The following is a 26791-nucleotide window of genomic DNA, read 5'->3' as shown; positions in this document are numbered from 1 at the left end:
TCTTGAAGGTAGTTTTCCACTCGTATCCATATCTAGTGATAACCACTCTTGAGATCTTTCTTTGTGAGGTACTGAGCTCCACTCAAGTAGTTCATAAGATCATCCATTATTGGCAAAGGAAACTAATACTTGCTGGTTATCCTATTTATAGCTTGAGAGTCTATACGCATCCTCCACTCTCCATCTGTCTTTGGTGCTAGTACTACAGGTACGACACATGGAATCAAGCTCTTTCGAATCAACCCCTTCCTCAATAGCTCCTGAACCTGTCTATTTACCTCCTCAATTTTAGTAGGAGTCATCCTATGAGCAGCCTTGTTAGGAAAACTATCTCCTAGGATCAAATCTATCTGATGACTAATTTGCCTTACCAGTGGCAATCCTTTTGGAACATTATCAGAGATGATATCTTTGAACAACCTAGTAAATCTAAAACTTCAAGTGGTATTTCACTACTACCTTCTTTATCTTTCTTAGGAATCAAAGCATAACACATATGCTGATGTTTCATGCCATCTAAAAACTTTCTTCCATCAACAAGACAAATCCTAGCACTAATAGATACCTTTTTGCCTTCCTTTTTCATGGGCTTCAGTTTGTGGCAAACTCCATCCTTTGTTAGAGAGTATGTGTTTCCATGACCATCATATACTGCATATCTATCAAACTACCATGGTCTACCTAACAATAGATGGCAAACATTCATTGGAATAACATCACAAAGAACTTCATCATGGTAAATCCCAATTTTGAACTTCAGTAAACATTGTTCACTTACTAGGACATTATGATCATCCTTCATCCAAGCAATCTGATAGGGCTGGGGGTGTTTCTCCCTCTTGAGCTTCAGCTTAGAGACCATCTCCTTTGATACCAAGTTATCAATGCTACCACCATCAATGATTACATCACAACATTTATGTCACACTTGCACCTGGTATGTTATAAACTCCTCCTTTGTCTTGGTTCAATCTCACCACTTAGTAGGACCCTTTCATTTACTAAAGTCTCTCCTCTTTCTACATCCTCTAAATGTGACTATTTTGCATCCTCTTTCACATGAGCAACCCTAGCTTGACCCTCAGCTCTCCTATCTGTCCTTCCTTGTCATTGAGGGCATTCAAAGGCATGATGACCTTCTTCATTGCAATGGAAATAGGTACCACAAAAGCCTCCTCTCCCTTGTCAATTTCCTCTACCTCTTCCTCTCTGATTTCCAAAGTATTGATCACGAGAGCGATTGAAGCCCTCATTCCTCTAGTTCCTGCTAGGACCCGCATCTTCATTTTTCTTTTGGGTTTCATTTTGGCCTCCAGATGACCTACCACTACCCCTTACTCCTTAACCTTTCCCTCTTCGTCTCCCTTAAAACCTTTTATTTATCTTTTCTTCAACTCGTAGGGCAAACTGGTATGCCTCCTCAACATTGGCCATTCTTCCCAGACTTAATTCCTCCTAGATGCTAGGTCGCAACCCACTGATATAACAAGAAACCTTCTCCTTATGTTATTCTACATGCCCTACTCTAATTAGAAGTCCATAAAACACCTCTTTATATTCCTGGACTAATTTTCTTGCTTTCTTTAACCCATGCATCCTCTTAAACAAATCAAGCTCGTAGTCAATAAGAATGAACTGCTTCTTTAGTTTGTCCATCATGCGATCCCACCTTGTGATCTTCTCCTTTCCTCTTCTATTTCTTTCCAATTGAACCTCTTGCCACTAGATTCTGGCATGTCCTTTCAATTTTTCCTTTGCAAACTTAACCCTATTTGGATCCCTGATATCCTCATACTCAAAGTACTCTTCTAGTTCATTGATCTAGTCAATCAACTCATCTAGTTTTAGATTTTTTGAAAATACACCCACATCAATTGTAGGTCTTTTCCCAAACTTAGTAATGGCCCTAAAAAGCCTCTCCTTTGCCGAATTTAGAACTTCCCCTTGAACTTCCCCTTCTAGTCCAATTTCTACTTCTTCATTGTCGTCCTCACTTTCGTCACTTGTAGTAACATTTGTTCCTCTACGAAGCTCCTCCTGCAATGTTTGTACCTACCTTTGGAGGGCTCTAACATCCTCAAGATTAATAACTCCAGCTCTTCCACCATGCTCTCTTCATGGAGGTATCTTCTTAATTCAAACCCACAACCACACAATCTTGGTGCAAATTGCCTCATAGTTAGCACTCTGTCTACACACTCATGAAAACCCGCTCTGATACCACTTGATGGGGTAAAGCCAAATAATAGAATGGACACAATATGAAAGGGGAAAATTTTATTAACTATGTAAATATGCTAATACATTCAATACAGAGAAAATAGACTTCAAAACATGCCCTAAGGGCTTACAATAGTATAAATCTGGAGATAATTTCTCTTTTTAGTACCTCCTGTCAAACTCCACTCTGAACTATGTTTTACGATGCTAGAAATGTTCTTAAATAGACCTCAAAGGGTTAAGGATTAGAAATACATTCTAGAAAGTGCTAGTTGGCACCCACTGCTAAAATAGAAGGCTCTAGAAGTCGCATTAGAGGTCGGCACAAAACTAGAAAAATCCAGAAATGGTAACCAAACTTTCGGGAGGCATAACTTTTGAATTGTAGCTCCGATTGATGAACCATTTACATTTCTAGAAAGCTCTCAAAGCGCTCTATAGCCCTATAGACAAGCTTTGGTTGTCCCCAATTTTTTGGCCCTAATCAAGGTCATTTAATACCCTAAATCTAACTTTGAAGCATTCTTAGGATGTCTCCAGAAATTGAAAAACTACAATAACTTTCAAACCGTTGGGCCTTTTGACATGATTATTTTTCTAGAATGCTCTAAATTAGAATGACAATCATCTAAAAAATTTACACCTTCCAGTTCACCAAAATGATGGCTCAATTACATACTCCTATTTTTTTGGCATTTACACATATCCCAAGGTGTTCAAATACTCTAACCTAGAACACTAATAGTGGAACTGTGAGAGTTGGAACCTTTATTTGACCCAAATGGGTATCTAGAAATGAAAACAAATGAAATAGAAACTAAGTCTAAGTACATTTTTTTGCATGACACAGGATTTCCCTTATACCTCTAGATGCTTTTGCATCAAGATATTATGACAAATGATCTACTGATCAACATCAAAGTCTCCATTATACAATGGATTCGTGAAAACTTTAAAACCATTTCGAACATCACTGTCATAGACATTTTCAGCAAATGAAGAAGAAAAATCAGAATTACCACTTGAAGACACATCATCCACTCCATCAATAGAGCATGTAGAATATAAATCAAAGTTACTTTCATTTTCTCCATTAATGTGATTCAAATGTCTTGCAAACCTATCATTATTTATCTTACCAATAGGTGGTGATGCATTGATCTTGAGATCACTTGTATGTTGATTATCATTGCACACATCCTCAAGACATTCTTCGACACAATTATGTAATCTGTCCTTATAGATAATTTATTTTTCTTCATATTGTGTAGAAAACTCTTCTTCACCACTTTTATATTTAGAAAAATAACTCATATTTTTGTTTCATAAGAGAATTCACTTCCATCATTACTTTCTTCTTCCCAATTTGCATCTGATTCACATGAAGACAAATATATACTATCACTATCCTCTTCTTGACTCAAGTTACGACTTTTATCATTATCTTCACATGAGGCTTCTTCATAATATGTTGGATCATCAACTTTACTTTCATCACTTGAAAGATCACTTCTAGCCTCTTCATCCTCATACTAAGATCGACATTTTGCAGCTTCAAATTTTATAACATTCTTAATGTGATGCAATCTATCAATAAGATAAATCATTTCTTGCATATCTAAGTGATCAAGTAAATCCACCTTAATATCTACTAAAGCACTACAAACATTTGTACTATGTTTGGCAAGAACAAGCTCATCTATCCTTTGAGACAAAGAGACTTCAACATCAACATCAGATGCTTTTAATTCTAAATTTTCAAAAAGATTATCTATAATAGTGGAGGTATCTATTTGCTGATCTAAAAATAAACACTCCTTTTGACATTGACTTTTCTTGTGCACCTCATCTTCCCAGCAAACATTCCTAGAGAAGTGAATATAGATTAAGCCATATTTTATGTTATTCTCAATCTTTATTGTAGTCATGAATGCCTGATGCAAAGTTTAAGACTTTTAATCTATTAATAGATAGCTCATCTTCTGATCAAATGCATCAAGATAAACCACTAAAAACACTTGATCATCTGGCTAATAACTTTTAGGAATTTCATTTAAAACCCTTGCAAATCTGACATTGAATTCAGGAACTAACTCACCATTCCTAATTTGGATTTTCAAGAACATATCAAAATAATTAGAGGCTCACTCTTTCCCCAAATTTCTTCATGAAGGCTGAAATTAATTCATCCCAAGATGAAATTAAGCATGCTGGGAGGAAGGAAAACCAATCCCTAGAATCACCTTTTAGAGTTTGAACAAACAACTTCATATGAATGTCTTGATGAGTAATTTCAAAATCTCCAATCAAATCACTAGAATACACATTAGATTGTCTATAGCTACAATCTTTTCACACACTTCTCCTACTATATTGAATCTCCTTTTTTCAAATTCTCAAGGTTTTTTTACCATTCAAATTCAGTACAGTCCCCAGTGGAGTCACCATTTTGTTGGCATTTTGAAACATTATAGGTATTAAATTATGCCGATGAGAACAAGACAAATCTAGGGCCAACTATCTCCCATCTTCAACGTGTCATTCTAGACACCAAGCCAACTATAAGGCTAGACCCTTCTTCTACTTCATGCTCTACAAAACCTAGGTGGGTGGACCTCAGATTCAATTATATGGTACTCATGCAAAACATATTCCTAAATCTATTAAGTAGATTTAACCCTTAATTCTCCTAATAACTCATGTAATAACATAGATCTACGGTAGCTAAATACAAATCTATGAAATTTACAAGTTTAGTGAGGGCATCCTTTCTAGCTCTTTAACATGAAAGTGAAATACATTTGATTATTAATGTTGAAATCAATAAAACCCAAAATATGAAGCATTAAGAACAAATTGATCCTATAGCTGATCAGTGCCTTATCTATTGGCAAATTCCATGAATCAAATACATACATATGTGATATCAAGGACATATTTCATACACCAAGACATTAGATGTATCCTATCGATTTGTGAATTAGACACTAGTGTTCATTTAGACCTCATTCTTAGGAAATAACCTTCTCAAATAATTAGCAACCCTGTCAAACACATCAAGCATTTACTTGGTCCTTTGTTCCAACAACAAAACATATCTAACATACAACCTTAAATGGATGCAAATGGATCTTAGCTCTTTGTTCCTAGACCACATAAGATTACAAATTACTGAGATAGGAGACAAGAATCAAAATGAAATTAAGGAAATTCTAGCTTATTATATTAATTCCTTTGAAACAATACATTCAAATGCATGAAATCAAAATACAAAAACCCTTAATATATCTTAAATTTATCTATAATCTTCACTACTATTGTTCATATAACAGAGTTATGCTAATGAATGTGGTGTCACACTAATAGGAACACATCAAGACTAGAACCTTGGTTTCACAGATCTGAGAGAAATCAAGATTGGAATACACACGGTATCACAACAATGAGTCATTTTTAATCCAAAAATTGTAACCCTTACAATGGATGAGAAAGAAGAAGATATAAACAAGAAGTGAATTCTCAGAGCTAATCTAAAGATGACATGTCCACTTGAAATTTCCTCCTTTGCAATGAAAATAATATTTCTACTCTCCCTCCCCTTTGATCTGATTTGGTTTTAATTAGTCTACTGTAACTGACTTGAAACATCTCCTTTTCAATGATGGAAACCATTATGTCTACGCAAAATTTGAAAACCTCATGAAATGCTGGTAAAAATTTGGGTTTACACTAAATAAAGGTGATTGAAAGTGACCCCAACTACATATGTACCATGTTTTACCAATCTTGTAATTGTGATTTCAATGTTAGACCATTTGACTAAGAAGGCCCCAAAATTACAAACCTACCTATAACTCAAACTAGTGAATTCCTGTATGAAAACAAACTCCATAATCGAAAAGTTCATCTTCTCCTAGTTTTAGTGATATATAATATGCCTTTATTCACCTCTCAAAAACCCCCTGAATATCATTTTGAAAATCATACCCCCCTTGCATGGCTTCTAGCCTATAACTTTGATGTTCAAAAATTTAAAAAATTCCAAAGTTTAAACTTTAGAAAATGACCCCTTTATGATTTAAAAGTGTTTGAACATGTCATTTTGTGATAAAAAATAACTAAAAATTATTTTAATAAATATTTCATTTTCTGACTTTCCCCCTAGTGTACCCAATCCCTGACATGTTTCACATGGGGTGCTACCATTGGTCGCCCAACTGCTTTGTCACCACCTACCTCATCATTGCCACATCACCATGCAACCTTGGCCCAATGCCATGTGGTGCCCGAGCACATTCCCACATTGTTTATTTGTTGGGAAACTTCCCCAAGCAGGGAAGTGCCTACCACATGATGCACCACGTGGCATAATCTTGTATGTCTGGCCTTTGATCTACCACATTAGCTTACTTTTTTGTTCATCTAAAATTTGTTTCAAACACCATGCTTGCTAGGCACGTGGTGGGCTCCTTCTCTTCATAATGCAGCTTACAAAATCCCAATTCCTTTAGACATTAACCATAGTGAGTGTTGTAGTATTTAAAAAATTTAAAAATTATCCTTCTATGGTATGTGGGACTATGTTCTTTTTAAAAACCACTTTCCCTTGACATATTCCTTGTTTTGCACATCTTCTTCTGTGATTTCATAGCCTTGTTAACTTCCGCAATGCTCGCTATTCTCACCATCTACTTCCACTAAGGGTTTGTGGGGGCTTTAGCAGCTGCTTTTCCTTTGTAAGGCATGGATGTTCCTTTAACATGCTTGACCTTTGACTTTGGATATCTTCTCCTTGAAAATCAAAAACTTCCCTATGTTTATGCATTGACTTCCTTATTCATGTATGGGTTGCTCTATAGTTTATGGCATCTTCTCCTCTTGAGTCAATGGATCCCTCCTCATTCTCCAACAATGGACTTTGGTTTCTTCTTCTTATATGATGACTTCTAATCTCCAATTGGTAGGTCTTCTCTTTTTTTCTTTTACAGTCTTGAAATCACTTCCTCTCTTAATTCATGCATGGGAGCTTGGTGTTGAAAGAATAGTAGCTTGGACCTCAAAAACAATATTATGCCTAGCAAATGCAAAGGCAATTACTCCTAAGGAATTCAACACATGAAAAATTGTGTTTGCTAGTGCTGTATGTAAATAACCATAGGTTACATCTTCTCGTAGGCCATGGTAAAAATAGGCTACCCAAGAAATGGTAGAGTAGCAGAGAGACATGACTACTACAACAAAAGAAATAGTTGCCACCGAATTCAAATTGGGAAATTTTACTAAACATAAATGGATAGAGCTAAAAATTAATATCCAGTAAGTCTGTCTTATTTTTCCACAACTATGGCACACTGTATCATGAAACTTCTTGAAGGATTTTCCTGCAGTGACCATGTAAACAATGTTTATACCCCTTTCAACTCTCAAATTCAGGGGAACAAGAATCCACAACCCATGTGTCTCTCCAAGTGTATATTAATAACTCACCACTCACCTAAGAACTAAAGGACTCAACACAAGCACACAGTAGACCAAAATAGATAGAGTATGATCAGAATGATGATATTCATTCAATAACTTGTTGAGAGTAAACTAGGAGTGCCTAGAAATAAAGGCCTCAAGAGTGCTTCTAGAATACATAGAAGTCAGCATCATGATATGTCATACAACCAGGCACATGTCCACCAGTTATGGGTTATCCTCCATTGAGTACAAGATTAAGTGTGATGATGTGAGGATAAGTCTACAATGGTATAGGATGCAAATCAATGGTGTAGATAACATGTGCTAAATTAGGAGTGTGGATAACTATGTTGTCATCATGAAAACTCAGTGAATGATGCATACTCCTACGTTGTAGACACCATGTGCATAATTAGAGTTGCATAACTCAATAAGAGTTCACAAACTCCTAAGTGTCTCACCTCAAATAATAATAAAATAATGAAAAATAATTAAATAATGCATTAACCTAAGTAAAACTTAAGTAAGTGTAATAAGTAAATAATTATTTATACCAACACCCCCCCTTAAGGGTAACTTAGGGGAATTCCATTAAGCTTACAAAATCTAGGATGATATGCAAGATGGGTCCCGGCTACTAGGCCATGTTAGGTACCCATGTATATAATGATATGAAATTTTCCATAAAGCGGGGAAAGAGGGAAAACCTCATGGGAAAAACCCTCCCACAAAAAGAGAGATAAATAGGGATGCATGGATGGATGGAGTAATCAAGACCCCCCCATTATGACATATATCCAGTATATACATAAGAGAATGATGACAAGAGAAAGAGAGATAGGATGGCCTCCCCCCCCAAAGAAGAATGCCAAACAATGACTGCTCCAATGAAGAAGCTTATCCAAGACTGTAGAATGGTGTTCCTCCCCTTAGGAAGAAACAATTCCAAGGGTACAAATGAGATGCTTCTGCTGTGCATGGAAAGAATCCCATGAATAAGTGATATCTTTGAAACCTTCTTAACTGGCTGAAGAACTTGTCCCAAAGAATTGTATGTTCCTACACACTGATGAAGAATCTTGCTGCAACTACTAATCATAAGTATCCACAATCACTTCAACTTGTAAGGATCGACCATGTAGAGAATGAACAAGAGAGTCTGATGGAGCCCTCATGACAACTAAAGAAGGTAATTCTGCATCAAGAAAAAGAGGAAAATCATAAATACTATCCCCCAAATCTGTCATTGAACATGTATCTGGAAGATTGGATGTACCCTGCTATTCTGGACCTATCACTGTGGTGATGTATGCATGTGGACTAAATTGATGAAGTGACCTCTTGTTATATCTATCAATAGAACCCCATGTGTTTGAATCTATTGAAGCACTATCACTCGAATCACTATCAGTTTCCACACTGTATGATGTGTGAAGAGGAGTAGAGGACAAGCTTGGAGAACTTTCCTCAAAATGTACATCCTTCTCCACAAAAATCTAATGTGTCTCAAGATCTAGAAGTCTATATGCCTTCACACTATCTTCATAACCAATGAAGGTACAACGCCAAGGTGACTATGCCTTGCATCCCCTAGAAGATCTCTCTGCCAATGTAGGACAACCGAAGACTCTAATGTGTGTCACAATAGGTTGTCTACCACACCATGCCTCAAAAGGAGTTTTTCCATCTAAGGCTAGATAATGAGAATGATTAAGAATGTGAGTGACACTAGAGATTGCTTCAACTTCTAATGATGGATCGAGAGACTTGGCATGAATCATCCAACTTGCCATAGACTTAAGAGTGTGGATCCTCAAAACTGCAACATCTGTCTTATGCAAACTGAATGCTAAAGGAGTCTGAAGATCAATGCCCTCATGTTTTCAAAAGTCCTTAAGTCTTCTATTCACATCTATATTTCCATTGTCCATTCGAAGTACTATGATGGCCTTTCTAGATTTTTGTTCTACATGAGCCTTGAAGTCTAGAAATTTGTCCAACACTTCATTCTTACTATGCAGAAAGAAGACCCAAGTGAACCTTGAAAATCCATCAACAAAGGTAAGTATGTAGCAACCCTGGGTGAATGCAAAAGGACCTACTAATACCATGTGAACCATTTGAAGAACACTTGTTGCTTTAGAAGACTTCCCTCTTTGTAACTTCCCCTCTGGATGCATATCCACTGAATTTTTTGAACATTCACCCTTAAAAAAGTTGATTTGAGGTAGACCTTTCACCATTTGGTATGTGCAAAGTTTCTAAAGATAGTGGTAGTCAAGATGACCATATCACTCATGCCATAATTGCATGCTTGAATGGGATTGGGATAACAAGGCCTTTGAAGGAGACTTGGATACAAAATGTGAGAAAGAGTACAACCCCTTGTGATCATTCACTTTCCCCATTGCAACCAAGGAATGATCTTTAAGATTGTGCACCTTTACTAAGTCAGGAAGGAACTCAACTCTATGTCCATCTTCGAGGTGAGTGATTTGGTAGATTGAGAGGAGATTTGAACTTAGGTTTGGAACATAGAGAACCTATTGAAACTCTCCATTTTCCATTTCCACATTGCCTTTTCCTTCAACTTCCATTTTTCTATGATTCCCCATGAAGATGTGTGGTACCTTTGAGTGGTTCAATGAAGAAAAATCCTCCTTTGAAGAACCCATATGATATGAGGCACTAGAGTAAAATATATATTCCTTTGAAGAGTTGGAATTTTCCACAAATGCTTGCCCTTTGCCCTTAGAATCTGAAGATGACCCTTTCTCCTTGTAAGCATTAGGCAATGGAACATTATGTTTCTTCATGATGTTGGTCAATTCATCAATCTTCTTGAGATAACACTCATGCTCTTCATTACCTGATTTCTTGCAATAAGCGCACTTCTTCTTCTCCTTATTGTTGTCCCCTTTCTTGTTGGAATTTGAGGACTTGCCCTGTTGATTGGATTGAGGTGTTGTATTTTTTGCATCCTCTGATTTGTCTTTCTTCCATTTCTTCTTACACTTTACTTTATTTGAAGATTGTCCAGCTGAATGTTGACAACCATCATTTGCCACCAATGCTTTGGACTAAGGTGATTTGAGAATCTCCATTGATTTCAACTTCTTTTCTTCATCATGCAATAGTTTAGTATATTCATCAAAAGTGACTTTCTTGTAGGCAGACCCTAAGGTAGTCTTTAAGGTGTTGAAAGAAGATACAAATGTAGAATATTCTGATGGCAACTTGTTATGAATGAGATAGATCAGTCTGTCATCTTTGATAGAACTCCCACAATCAGTAAGCTTTGTCCTTAATTCATTCACCTTGATGATGAAGTCTTGTATTGAGTCATATGACTTAGGATCTAAGAAAACAGGCTCATCTTCAATTTTGAACACATCCTCTTCAAATTGTTTACCATATAGGCTTTTGAGGGTATCCCAAGCTTTCTTGGATGTAGAACATTTCTTAAATTGATACATGATCTTATCATCTACCCCCAAACATATATCACCTAGGGCTTTCCTATCCATTGCTACCCAATCTAAAATTTCACTTGTTGATACATTATCACCTGCTGGTTTAGGAAGAGTACCATCTACATATTGTGGAACTCCATTATGCATTAAGTGATACAACATTTTGATTGATCACGAAGCATAGTTATGAGGAGTTAATTTAGGAAACTTAAAGTTTCCCATAATGCACAAAAAGAAAGAAAAGTGCAGAAAAGAGAGAACACAACACCAACAACACCCCCCCTTTTCACTAAATCAAGAAACCCCCCCAAAATAGATGCTTTGGGAACTTTATCAGTAGTGCAATTACAATGTTCCACTTGCCAATTTTGGCCTTCGTGGACTTTTGATTTTTCTTGTTACAACTTCTTAATGGAGTACAAATCTGAAACTTTACAAAGTGCTACAATTCTGAAGCATTACAAAGAAAAGAAAGGCCTTATTTCTGAAAGTGATAATTTTTACACACAATACTAAAATCCAATGACAAATCTAGAAATTACACAAAAAAATATGCACTTTCAAAAAAAAAAAACCTATTTTTGACTCCAGATGTGCCCGTATGGAGCATTTGAAGTTGCAAAATGTAAGATTATGCAAGTACAATTGCCAAAAAATGAAAATTTTGAGCAATCCATGCACCAAAACTAGAAAATAGCTGCACCACTAAAAAATTTAGAAAATTTTACCCAATTTCAAAAAAAATTGTACCTGATTTGGAGTTTGAAAGTGCAAGTTATGGCCTCTTGAAGTCGAACTACAAAAACCAAAATGAATCTGGAGAGGGGTTGCATCAGCAAAATAAAAGGTTCAATTTGATGGTCATATGGTTTTCGCAGCAAAGTAATTTGGCCTGAAATGATGTCTAGATGGCCATCAAATTTAGGCTAGCAAAACTGATGATGTCAGCAAAACCTTGGCCAAAGATGATGTCAGCATGACATGGCACTTGTACAGTCATATGAAACTATACAAACTTGGATGACATTTTGAGCTGTATGCTGATGTGGCTGATGATGTAGTGTCTATGTTTTATTGATTAGGTGTGCAGGTATGTACTACTGACTAGATCTCCCCTGTCAGATGAGGTGGCAGGGTCAACCGATGTGGCGCTGTGTCGATATATCTATTTGGGATGCATGTCCCAGTTATTTGGAAGTCATGGGTGGATGCCACATGTCTACTGGTGCAATTATCAAGAATCACTATGAACGTTGCCTAAAATCGCTGCTGCCACCGGTGAACGAGTTCCCGATTTTTTTTTGAAACTTTGTCCCACATTAGTGGGGATTGTAAGTGTGTAGGAGTTTAAAATTACATCGCCTCACGTTTCTAACAAATGAAAATGCCACTAGTGAAGGGCATGTTTGTTGTTTGGTAAAGCTCCCAATCCAAGCTTCCACTCTACCAAAAAATTTGGCAAGGTCTCTGGGACTTATTTCACTGTGCAAGTTGCAGTACCTACCGATCTGCAAATCGGGGCCTTCAAGTTCTAGTTTGCAAAAAAAAATTTACCTCACGATCAACTTTCACCTAATATAGGCAAATTTATAGTTGATCTTCACCGAATCAACACTCTGAATGCAACGGTGAGGTCAAATTTGTGTAGATCCTTTAGATTCATATTGAGGTGTTGAAGCATGAATGGTCTCGAATGGCTATGTGATGAGAATCCTCCTTGGCTCTAATACCATGTAAGAATTTGTCTTAGGCCAAAATTCACCCAAGAACTAAAGAACTCAACACAAGCACCCAGTAGACCAAAATAGATAGAGTATGATTAGAATGACAATATTCATTCAATAACTTGTTGAGAGTACACTAGGAGTGCTTGAATATAAAGGCCTCAAGAGAGCTTCTAGAATGCATAGAAGTCAGCATCATGATATGTCATACAACCAGGCACATGTCCACTAGTTATGGGTTATCCTCCATTAAGCATGAGATTAAGTGCGATGATGTGAGGATAAGCCTACAATGGTGTAGCACGCAAATCAGTGGTGTAGACAACATGTGCCAAATGAGGAGTGCAGATAACCATGTTCTCATCATGACAACTCAGTTAATGATGCATTCTCATGTGTTGTAGACACCATGTGCATAATTAGAGATGCATAACTCAATGAGAGTTCACAATCTCCTAAGTGTCTCACCTAAAATAATAATAAAATAATGCAAAATAATTAAATATTGCATTAACCTAAGTAAAACTTAAGTAAGTGTAATAAATAAGTACTTATTTACACCAACAATAGTTGCCACCAAATTCAAATAGGGAAATTGTACTAAAAATAAATGGATAGAGCTAAAAATTAATATCCAATAAGTTTGTCTTATTTTTCCACAACTATGGCACACTGTCTCATGAAACTTCTTCAAGGATTTTCCTCCAGTGACCATGTAAACAATGTTTACACCCATTTCAACTCTCAAATTCAGGGGAACAAGAATCCACAACCCATGTGTCTCTCCAAGTGTGTATTGTGCTAACTCATGATACCTATCAGATGGCCTCCTTGGCACTGGACCCCATCCTACATGACCATAGTATAGGGTAAGTTGAGTACACCAACATGAACCCTAGTAGTGACATTGTGGAATGTAGAGTACCACCATTTGTCACTTTGTGATGATATCATAGGAAGCCAATCATTTGCAAATTGTACCTACTGAATGTCATCATCTGCATAATCCTTGGTTGATATCAATAAATGAGCACATAAAGTCATCAAATGTCAATAATTACATGACTTGGCCCTACTCACTCTACTATTTTTTAATTAACTTAAGTATTCTTGTAGGCTTCTGCAAGACTTTATTCCATAGGCCGTGCATCAAAGCAAAGCTAATTGTATTTGTGTTAGTCCATTTTCTTGTGATTGTGTCAAAGTAAATCTTATCCCACAAAATCTACTTTATTTCCAAATATTGATTACATATAAAACAACTTGACCTCTTAAACATTATGTTCATGTACAGAAACATCCTCATTTCCCCATGTTTGATTAGTCTGATGCAATTAGTTGGGCCCCAAAATGGGCCCAGCTAAAAAAAAATTCATTTCCTAATGAGTAAACTACAAAACTAGCTCATTCACCCTTTGGTGCTAATTTGAAAACAAATTCAACCACTGAAAGTGAATTTGAAGCTCATTTTACATCTTTTTGCAAATTGTCAATTTTGCATCAAGAGGTCCTTTGACTGGCCTTAAAAATTGACCTAAACACCTAACCAAGCTCTAAAATCAAACACATCAATTATTTGTTCTACATACTTTTACCTTGTTGAATCTTGTCTCATGAAAAATTTTCAGTCAAAAGATATTGACTATTGAAGTTTCCCTTTCAAAACTGCCTGGAAGAAAACATGTTAGAAAATAATGAATTGTGTTTGGATTTGGCTTTGAAAACTAGGTAAACAGGCACTTGGGAGGACAAAAACTGAGGCATTGGTTCATTGTCACAAGGAGAGTATAAATCTATGATTTGGGCTTATGGAAAATAACTGGGCATAAATGGAAAATAGTCAAAGTAGACAAGTCATGATGCAGGAGCATCCAGAGGTATAAGGGCAATCTTGTGTCACCCAAAAAATGTACTTAAACTTAGTTTCTATTTCATATGTTTTCATTTCTATATACCCATTTGGGTCAAATAAAGGTTCCAACTCTCACAGTTCCATTATTAGTGTTCTACGATAGAGTTTTTAATCACCTTGGGATACGTGTAAATGCCAAAAAAAATAGGGGTATGTAATTGAGCCTTCATTTTGGTGAAGTAGAAGGTGTAAATTGGTTGAAATATTTTCATTGTGATTTAGAGCACTCCAAAAAAAGAATCAGGTCAAAAGGCCCCATGGTTTGAAAGTTATTGCAGTTTTTCAGTTTGTAGAGACATCCTAAGAATGCTTCAAAGTCAGGTTAGGGGCATCAAATGACTTTGAATAGGGCCAAAAAATGGGAGACAAGTGACGCTTTTCCAAAGGGCTATAGAGCACTTCGAGAGATTTCTAAAAATGTAAACGGTTCGTGAATCGGAGCTACGATTGAAAAGTTATGCCTCCCGAAAGTTCAGTTACCGTTTTTGGATTCTTCTAATTTTGTGCCAACTTCTAGTGCAACTTCTAGAGCCTTCTATTTTGGTCGGTGGATGTCAACTAGCACTTTCTAGAATGTATTCCTAATCCTTAACCCTCTGGGGTCTATTTAAGAACATTTCTAGCATTGTAAAAGGCAGTTCGAAGTGGAGTTTGAGAGGAGATACTAAAAGGAGAAATTATCTCCAGATTTATACTATTGTAAGCCCTTAGGGCATGTTTTGAAGTCTATTTTCTCTGTATTGAATGTAATAGCATATTTACATAGTTAATACAATTTTCCCTTTCCTGTTGTGTCCATTCTGTACTTGAGTTGTGTCCCCATCAAGTGGTGTCAGAGCTAGTTTTCTTGAGTGTGTAGACAGAGTGCTGACTGTGAGGTAGTTTGCACCAGGACTGTGTGGTTGAGGGTTTGAGTTAAGAAGATGCCTCCATGAAGAGAGCATGGTGGAAGGGCCAAAGCTATTAATCTTGAAGAGGTTAGAGCACTCCAAAGGTAGGTACAAACATTGTAGGAGGAGCTCCGTAGAGGAACAAATTTGCCACAGGCGACGAAAGTGAGGAAGACAATAAAGAAGAAGAAATTGGACTAGAAGGGGAATTTAATGGGGAAGTTCTAAATCATGTAGAGGAAAGGCTTTTTAGGGCCATTACTAAGTTTTGGAAAAGACCTACAATTGATGTGGGTGTATTTTCAGGAAATCTAAAACCAGATGAGTTGATCAACTGGATCAATGAACTGGAAGAGTACTTTGAGTATGAGGATATCAGGGATCCAGAAAGGGTTAAGTTTGAAAAGGCCATACTAAGAGGCCATGCCAAAATTTGGTGGCAAGAGGTTCAATTGGAAAGAATCAGAAGAGGAAAGGAGAAGATCACAAGGTGGGATCGTATGGTGGACAAATTGAAGAAGCAATTCATTCCTATTGATTATGAGCTTGCTTTGTTTAAGAAGATGCATGCATTAAAGCAAGTAGGAAAATCAGTCCAAGAATATACAGAGGAGTTTTACCAACTTCTTTTTAGAGTAGGGCATGCAGAAGCAAATAAGGAGAAGGTTGCTCATTATATCAGTGGGTTGTGACCTAGCATCCAAGAGGAATTAAGTCTGGTAAGAATGACTAGTGTTGAAGAGGCATACCAGTTTTCTCTACGAGTTGAAGAGAAGCTAAATAAAAGGTTTGAATGGAGACAAAGATGGCATGGTCAAGGAGGAAGGGGTAGAATTAGGTCATCTAGAAGTCGAAATGAAACCCAAAAGGAAAATGAAGATGTGGGTACTAGCAGGAACCAGAGGAATGAGGGTTTCAACCACTCCCATGATCAAGACTTTGGAAATCAGAGAGGAAGAGGAGGCTTTCATGGTACCTATTTCCATTGCAATGAAGAAGGTCATCATGCCTTTGAATGCCCTCAATGACAAGGAAGGACAGATAGGAGAGCTGAGGGTCAACCTAGGGTTGCTCATGTGGATGAGGATGTACAATCATCACATTCAGAGGATGCAGAGAGAGGAGAGACTTTAGTAAATGAAAGGGTCCTACTAAGTGGTGAGATTGAACAAGGACAAAGGAGGATTTTGTTCCATACAAGATGCAAGTGTGAGGATAAATGTTGTGATGTGATCATTGATGGTCGTAGCACTGATAACTTGGCATCAGAGGAGATGGTCTCTAAGTTGAAGCTCAAGAGGGAGAAACACCCCCAGCCCTATCGGATTGATTGGGTGAAGGATGATCATAAGGTCCTAATAAGTGAACAATGTTTAGTGAAATTAAAAATTGGGAGTTACCATGATGAAGTTCTCTGTGATGTTATTCCAATGGATGTTTTCCATCTATTGTTGGGTAGACAGCAACAGTTTGATAGGCATGCAGTACATGATGGTCATGCAAACACATACTCTCTAACAAAGGATGGAGTTCACCAAAAACTGAAGCCCATAAAAAAGGAAGGTGAAAAGGTATGTAGTAGTGCTAGGATTTGTCTTGTTGATGGAAGGAAGTTTTTAGATGGCATGAAACATCAGGGTATGTGTCATGCTTTGATCCCTAGGAAAGATAAAGAAGGTAGTAGTAAAATACCACTTCAAGTTTCAAATTTACTAGGTGAGCTTCGAGATATCATCTCTAATAATGTTCCAGAAGGATTGCCACCAATAAGGCAAATCAGTCATCAGATATATTTAATCCTAGGAGCTAGTTTGCCTAACAAGGTTGCTCATAGGATGACTCCTTCTAAAACTGAGGAGCTAAATAGACAGGTGCAGGAGCTATTGAGGAAGAGCTTGATTTGGGAGAGCCTGAGTCCATGTGCAGTACCTATAGTATTGGCACCAAAGAAGGATGGAGAGTGGAGGATGTGTACAAACTCTTGCACTATAAATAAGATAACCATCAAGTATTGGTTTCCTTTGCCAAGAATGGATGATCTTATGGATTGCTTGAGTGGAGCTCAGTACTTCTCAAAGATAGATCTCAAGAGTGCCTATCATCATATATGGATACAAGAAGGGGATGAGTGGAAAATAGCCTCCAAGACCAAGGAGGGTCTTTATGAGTGGTTAGTCATTCCCTTTCGATTGACGAATTCCCCAAGCACCTTCATGCGGCTTATGAATGAGGTACTTAAGAAGTTCTTGGAAAAATTTGTTATTGTCTATCTGGATGATATTTTAATTTTCAGAAAGACTTTGGAAGAACATTTATTGCATATTTTTAGTGTCCTTGAAAGGTTAAGGGAAGAGAAACTATTAATTAATCTGAAGAAGCGTATCTTTGCAAAAATGGAGTTAGTCTACTCGGGGTTTGTTATATCACATGAAGGTCCCAAAATGGATCTAGAGAAGGAAAAATCCATCTTGGAATGGCCTACTCCAAGGTTTGCTACTGAGGTAAGATCATTTCATGGTCTGGTTAGTTTTTATAGAAAGTTCATTAAGAATTTCAGTGGCATATGTGCACCCCTGACTGACACAATAAGAGGGGATAGAAAAGAGTTCAAATGGATTGTGGTAGCTGCAAGAATTTTTGAATTGCTGAAAAAGAAGGTGACAGAACAACTTGTGTTGGCACTTCCATATTTTAGAAAGGAGTTCTAGGTGGATTGTGATACTAGTGGTAGCGCTATTGGGGCTGTATTAACCCAAGAAGGTAAGCCTATTGCATATTTTGGTGAAAAATTGAATGATGCAAAAAAGAAGTATTCTGTTTATGATCAAGAGTTCTATGCAATAGTTCAGGCCTTAAAGAAATGGAGGCATTATTTACTACCAAAGGAATTTTTTTTGTATACTGATCATCAGGCATTATAGTATCTAAATAGCCAAGGTAAATAGAATCAGAGGCATATGAAGTGGGTAGAGTTCTTGCAGAGCTATACATTTGTGTTGAAGCATAGAAGTGGAAAATCTAACTAGGGTGCAAATGCATTAAGTAGGAGACAATTGTTGCTTACAGTAATGTAGGTTGAAGTAGTTTGGTTTGATGAACTCAAGAATCTGTACCCTGAGGATCCTAATTTTGCTAAAACATGGAAAGCTTGTAAAGACCCTATTGCTGTAGACAAAACTAAGTGGTTAGACTATTTGATTCAGGATGGTATGTTGTTCAAGGGCAGTCAATTGTGCATTCCAAGGAGTTCCATGAGGGAAAATATGATTAAGGAGAAACACATTGGAGGGATGGCAGGACATTTTGGTCAAGATAAGACCATTGCCATTCTTAGAGAACATTATTTTTTGCCTCATATTTCATAGGATGCGAAGAAGTTTGTACAGAATTGTCAGATTTGTTAAGTTGCCAAGGGATTTAGTCACAATACTAGACTATATCAGCCATTGCCTGTTCCATCAAATCCATGGGAGGACATAAGTATGGATTTTGTTCTTGGATTGCCGAGGACACAAGGGATAATGACTCAGTATTTATGGTGGTTGATAGGTTCTCCAAAATGGCACATTTCATTCCATGCCACAAAACTCATGATGCTATCCATATTGCAGACTTGTTTTTCAAAGATGTGGTAAGACTAAATGCTCTCCCAAGGAATATAGTTTCTGACAGAGGCACTAAATTTGTGGGGTATTTCTGGAGAACATTATGGAAGAAGTTGAGAAAAAACTTGAAATTTAGTTCCACACATCACCCATAGACTGACGGCCAAACAAAAGTGGTAAACAAAAGTCTAGGAAATTTGCTGAGATGTTTAGTTGGGGATAAGCCCAAGGGGTGGGATTTGATTCTACCACAAGCAGATTTTGCTTACAATAACTCTATAAATAGGAGTACTAGTAGATCACCATTCCAAATTATATATGGAAGTAGCCCAAGGACTGTACTAGAATTGAGGAAGATAGAGAAAGGGGAGAGGACAAGTGCTGAAGCTGAAGAATTTGCTAAACATATCAAGCATTTTCATGAGGAGGTTCAGGCACACATTACCAAGATGAATCAAGAGCATAAAGCTAGGGCTGATCAAAGGAGAAGACATAAGGAATTCCAAGTAGGGGATCTAGTCATGGTACACTTACGAAAAGAAATATTTCCATCTAGTACTTATAACAAGTTAAAAATGAAGAAATTTGGCCCCTACAAAATTCTGAAGAAACATGACTCAGGAAATGCATATGAGGTGGAGTTTCTAGATGGAATTCACATTTCTCCTATTTTCAACATTGCAAACTTAACAGAGTATCATGATGATGGTGCAGATGAGGAGCCGATGTTAGAGCCATGTCTAATTACTACTTCTAAGAAGGAGGAGATAGAAGAAATTCTAGATCATCGTGTGGGCAGGAGTACCAAAAATTGGTAGTATGATGAGTATTTGGTCAAGTGGAAAGGACAACCGATAGAGGACTCAACTTGGATTTTAGCAGCTGAGGTTTCCCATTTGGGATTTTCTCTACCATTCATAAAGTGATAGGGTCACTTTTCAATTTACCCTAGGTGTCTGATGCAGGAGTACCCAGAGGTATAAGGGAAATCCTGTGTCAAATAAAGGTTCCAACTCTCACAGTTCCATTATTAGTGTTCTAGGATAGAGTTTTCAATCACCTTGGGATACATGCAAATGCCAAAAAAATAGGAGTATGTAATTGAGCCATCATTTTGATGAACTAAAAGGTGTAAATTGCTTGAAAGATTGTCATTGTGATTTAAAGCATTCTAGAAAAAGAATTAGGTCAAAAGGCCCCACGGTTTGAAAGTTATTGCAGTTTTTTGATTTCTAGAGAGATCTTAAGAATGCTTTGAATTCAGCTTAGGGGCATTAAATGACCTTTAACATGGCCAAAAATTCAAAGGCAAGCTAAGATTTTCCATAGGGCTATAGAGAACTTCAAGAGCTTTTCAAAAATGTAAACAGTTCGTCAATCGGAGCTACAGTTCAAAAGTTTTGCCTCTCGAAAGTTCAGTTATTGTTTCTGGATTCTTCTAATTTATGCCGACTTCTAATGCGACTTCTAGAGCCTTCTATTTGGTCAGTGGATGTCAACTAGAACTTTCTAGAATGTATTCCTAATCCTTAACCCTCTGAGGTCTATTTATGAACATTTCTGGCATTGTAAAAGGCAGTTCGAAGTGGAGTTCGAGAGGAGGTACTGAAAGGAGAAATTATCTCCAGATTTATACTAGTGTAAGCCCTTAGGGCATGTTTTGAAGTCTATTTTCTCTGTACTAAATGTAATAACATGTTTACATAGTTAATACAAATTTCCCTTTCCTGTTGTGTCCATTCTGTACTTGGGTTGTGTCCCCATCAAGTCAAAATTTGATGACTGGAAACAATTGTAAAAAAGTAATTTTTGCAAATGGAATTGACTTAGGAAAGTGTGCAGATAGATTTGTCAGGACTTGAAAATTGCTACACTTAAAGTATTTTTAGAGTAAAACATAGTGGTACAATCCATTTGATCTCAACTATCATATATTTTAAGTTATAACATCACATATAGGGGTTCTGACAAATCAGCCTTTCTTGACACGAATAAAATGTTAGAAATTGCATTTGGAATCATGTTTGAAAGCTAATCAAATCAATTTTTCATAAAATCAAACTTGAAACATAGAAAGTATTTGACCTCTAAAATGTAATGCAAAAGGAATTTTCTCATTTCAGTCAACTTAGTCAAAGTTATAGCAAGTCAAATAGGGCTTCCTAGAATTTAGAGCTAATTGCATCAGCATGACATCAATAAATGACCAACTTTGAGGGGTTCAAAACCTAGTCAAATGGACTCAAAACAAATCAAAATTTGAAAAATAGGATCTTAGCTATTGACTCTAAACATTCCCAAAGTAGTGAGTCATGAAGCATGACTGGGTGCAAGACATTCAGTTGTAAACATAACCTCTTGTTGTTGTTCGACACCTAGGTGAAAATGCAGATTTGACAATTGGTCAAAATGAGACTTCATGAAATGACTCAGAATGATAATTTATCTTCATGAAACACATAAAAACATTGAATTCAAGGTGCTAGAAGAATTAAACACCTCTTATCCATCAAATAGATAGTTGGGTACACATGCTCAATTTTGAGTACCAACGGTACCTTCTATAGTTAACTTGAGGACCTATTTTTTTTAAGCCTATTTTCCTTGCTAACATTTCTAATATAGTTTGGATGCACTTGAATGATGGAAAGATTGATGACTATACTTCTATTGGTATAATAATAAAATATTTCTTTGAAAATATCATTTTTTGAGAGAGTTAGTATTCACATAATGTAATATATCTTTATATGCAATTTGTTCTTTAGTATTCACATGTTCCAATCTTACCTCTTTATTTTTTAACAATAGGACTATGGAGAATGGTTGTAGAGATTTTTCTTTTTTCTTTTTCTAGTATGACATTACTTATTGGTTGGGTATTGCTTGGAGAAGCAAAGGTATACTTTTGTACCTTCTTTCATGGATTTATGTGGTTATTTCATATGCTCATGGTAAGTCTGTAGAAAAATAACATATCTACTACTAGGCAATACAAGCCTTGGCTGTTAGTTTGACAATTTTATTACTGGTCATTTTTCTTCAGTTAACCAATTTTAAATTCACCGATCTATTCACGATTATCCTAACATTCATACCAACTAGTTGGGGTCTAATCTTAATTGCTCAAGTGCATGAGTCCTTCCTATAATCATCTATATTTTTCTATATAGTTGTTGCAGTGGCACAATTATATCAAATTACATTTGGTATAATTGTTATGATTCCAATGGCTATAGTTTCTTAGTTGCCTAGTTTTTAGTCAATGAAGACTCATATATTGTTCAATGAAACATTCAATAGAGGACTTCAAATATCCTATATTTTTGATCGCAAGAGGTCAAATCTAGGATAGTAGTCTAGGTAAGGTTAAAACTTTAGCAACTATAGACATTTTTTTCACCAAACTTATGACTCGAATCCATCATTTTTTCTTACTTAGAAATATTTTCATTATTAGATGTATTATATCTCCTCATGGCAATTTAAATGTCTTTTAATATTTAGAATATAGAAAGTCAATCCTCTTTTAATGTCTAAATTTGTAGATTTATATGATTTTTCACACTAAGGGTGTAACTAAATTCAGGGATCTATGGGTGGAAATGCTTGCCTAGGGGTTATTAAGGTGCGTAGTACCCATCATGTTGTGGGAACATGGGGATGCATCAGAAGTGCCCCTAATTCCTTCTGCTATTCTAAATGCATTAGGGAAAGCCTACTCAGATGGATAGAAACATCTAGGGATGTTAGTGACATTTCACAAATGCAACTAAATATCAAGTAAAATCTATTATTGGGATAGTAGGAACATAGAAAAAGGTCCTAGGATGCTAGGAGCATTGAAAAAAAATAGTCTCTACATTCTAATTAATTTATGTTGGAAATATAAGAGGAGTAATTCAGAGGGGAAGGGTGAATCAGTTACCACAAAAAAAATCCAAGATCCCTTAAATGTCAATACAAATCAAAACTAGGTGTAAACTGAACTCTGATGTAACTTGGTAAGTACACAGGCACTTGGTTTATACTAACAAATGGTATAACACAATAAACATTAAAATAGCTCGACAATGTTAATCATGAAAATATTGAGATATTATCTATGATTGATATTATTTTAACTTACTTGCATATACATAAAAGAATTGGCATGAACACAATTGACACCAAGATTTAACAAGGAAACCCAATTTGGGAAAGACCACCAATTGCAACTAGTTACTATTTTTCACTCTTCTGAAGTGAGCCCTATTAAGAGAAAACCATGTTAAAGGTTATAAAACACACTGTTAGGTGTGACCCTGTTAGAAGATTTAATCACCCTATTATGAGTGGCCTTATTAGAGATATTTAGACACTTTAATAGAAATGCCACCTTCTTAGAGGATTTACAAATAGTTGTTGAGCCAACTCTATTAAGAGATTTAGATCACTGCTAGAATGGTTAGAGGATAAAAATGAGATGACCCGATTTCTAATGAAACTCAATTTCTAATTATAGATCTCAATTCTAGCTTGTATACTTGATCCTTCCTAATCAAATGTATCTTTTTAGGTCACCAAGGATATTTTTTTTTATCCTTCTAATTCATTTAATCTAAGAATCATGAAATCTTCAATTATGTTTCCACACATTCAATCCTCAACTTGACCTTATATTTATATCTTACATATTATCAAGTTATCTTGAATACAAATTAGAATAATTAATATTCATCTCCTTATTCAACTAGAATGAACAAATGATTTAGTTGAACTCAATATGCCAAAACAAGAAAATCCTTCACAGCCAACCCTGCTCGATAGATACTAGAACTCAAAGACACTTTCCTGTGTTAACCAAGTGAACTCAATCAACACTACATTTAAACAAAGTTCCTTTAGTAACTAAGTGAGCTCAGTTAACATTGGTTCCATCCAACATTTCCTTCATTAATCGTGTGAGCATGGTTAACACTAAACTTCTATAAACTTTCTTTTGTTGCCCGAGTGGACTTGGTAGACACTGTCTTCTAAACTAGGAAAACTTTGGAATGCTCAATAAACACAAAAAACTATCTTCAATTCCCGAGTGAGCTCAACATACAATGACTAGAAATGATAGGACATTTAGTGTAACATCAAAGACAATACACAATTAATCAATTTTTACCAACAATCTCCTTCTTTGGTACTATTGGCAGGACAACATGTCATAATACAATGAAATTTTAGAACAAGAATAAATTAAGGAACATATCCTTACTTTCATTCTAATTCTCATCCATGAGAACTCCCTTTTCAGTGTGAACTCCCTCTGCCTTTAGTTTCTCAATTTGAAGGTAAAACTCTATTTTTGATATTAGACCAAGTTTGTTCTCCCTTTTTTCTGGACATCTCCTTCTCTTTCTCTTTATAAAATTTTTATGAGATATGATAGAAAACATCTCCCTCTTTGACATCTCAGGCCAAAGACAATATTCAATGAATGTCAATGTACCTTATGTATTGATTCATTTACAATCTACCCTTGTCAATACTACATCAACTGACTAGTCTTCAACATGGTCTAGTTGATGCACTGTGACACTTCATTTAGTGAGCTTTAGATATGGGAATGACCCCTAACTTAGCTCTTAGATATAGAAATGTATCCTTACATAATGACTTAGTGAATATATCTGCAATTTTTTCTTTAGTATTCATATATTAAAATCTTTCCTCTTTATCTTGCACCAACTCTCTCAAAAAATCATATTTTTATAGCAATGTGTTTTGTTTTTGTATGCATCACAAGATTTTTTGATATGTTAATTGCACTGGTATTATCATAGAAGATAACCATTGGATCTTTGATTCCTATCTTCATACCTTCCAATAGCTGGTTGAACCAAAAAATATTTTAATAATTAACAACTACTACCACATATTTTTCCTTTTCTATAAACTAAGACATACAATTTTGTTTCTTACTTGTCTAAGACACTAGTCTTTTACCAAGAAAGAATGCTTCACCACTGGTGCTCTTTCTTTCATCAACACTTCCTACCAAATCAATATCTGTGAATTCTTTCAAATCCAAAATGCCTCCTTTTCTATACCATAATCCATTTTCTTTAGTACCTTTCAGATATCTCATGATTCCCTTGATTGTCATCATGTGATTTTTTTTGGGATTTTCTAAGAATCTTGCCACCATGCTAGCTGCCAATGTAATATCAGTCCTTGTGTGCACTACATACTACAATTTTCCAATCATTGATCTATATGTGGTCTAATCTACCTCCTTAGAATCATTATTTTTGGACATTTTATGTCCAGTAGACATAGGAGTTCAAACTAGTCTTGAATCTTTCATTCCAAACTTCTTTAGTATCTTCTTGATATATTTGGATTGAGTAATGTAAATACCATCTTTCTTCTATTGGATCTACAATGCAACTAATAATTTTATCTCTCCAAACATAGACATCAAAAATTCTTTACTCATTTCTTCTGACAATGCTTTGCACAAGTCATCATATCCCATAAATAAAGGTTTATCCACAAAGATTTCTACCAACACAATCTTCTTGTATGGTCCTTCTTCGATGTACAAATTGTTGTTATCATTTTTTCTTTTAAAAACAATCTTTATCAAGTAGTTATGAAGTCTTTCATATCAAGATCTAAGAACTTTCTTGAGACCATACAATGCTTTGTGTAATTTGCGGACCATGTCTCTTTTTCTAGGATTTGCCAAACATTTAGGTTGCTCTGTGTAGAGTTCTTCATCAAGAATTTTATTCAAGAATGCAGATTTTATATCCATTTGATAAAATTTAAATCTTTTGTATGTTGTATATTCTAGAAAATTTTTAACACCTTCCAATCTTGCAATACTAGAAAAAGTTTCACCATAATCAATACTTTCTTCTTGAGAATAACCTTTAAAAACTAACCTTGTTTTATTTCTTGAAGCTTCTCCATCTCCAGTTAGCTTATTTATTAAAACCCATTTTGTGCCAATTACATTTTTTATCCTTGGGTCTTGGAACAAGAGTTCAAGCCTTACAAGACTTATTCTTATCTATCTATTCTATTTCTTCATGTTAGAAATAGGGAATACTTTGGGGGGTGGGGGGGTGTGAATCAGTATTCTACAAACTTGTGTTGCTAACTAGATATTATTAATTACTTTGTACCATATATAAGAATGTAAACAAGTAATGCTAAAAATAAATAATAACTATACATTAATAGAACTCATAACACCATATTTTGTTAAATAAGGAAACCCTGGCCAAGGAAAAACCCCATTGGGGATGATATCCACTAGATAATATACTGATAATATGTTCCTTGTTAGATGATGGACCCTATTAGGAGTCAATGAGAAAATTTAGTATAAAGAGTCCTTGTTAGGAGACTTTGATCCCTATTAGGAGAGTACAACCTTATTAGGATTTGTAGTACAATAGATGCAAGAAGAGTTCAATACTCAAACATGGACTTCCAATTACAAGAAGAGCTCACTGCCCAA

The 26791-nt window shown here is 35.9% G+C and overlaps 1 pseudogene; it reads left to right on the top strand.

The window, feature by feature from the left end:
• Positions 1 to 22102: 22102 nt before the first annotated feature.
• Positions 22103 to 22642, top strand: LOC149569027 (callose synthase 12 pseudogene; annotated as a pseudogene).
• Positions 22643 to 26791: the final 4149 nt, after the last annotated feature.

This window comes from Cupressus sempervirens, chromosome 3 (assembly GCF_028749045.1).
Source record: "Cupressus sempervirens isolate cs-2001-9-10 chromosome 3, ASM2874904v1, whole genome shotgun sequence".
NCBI lineage: Eukaryota > Viridiplantae > Streptophyta > Pinopsida > Cupressales > Cupressaceae > Cupressus > Cupressus sempervirens.
Note: the sequence above shows the minus strand (reverse complement) of the source record. Positions and strands in the feature narration are given on the sequence as shown.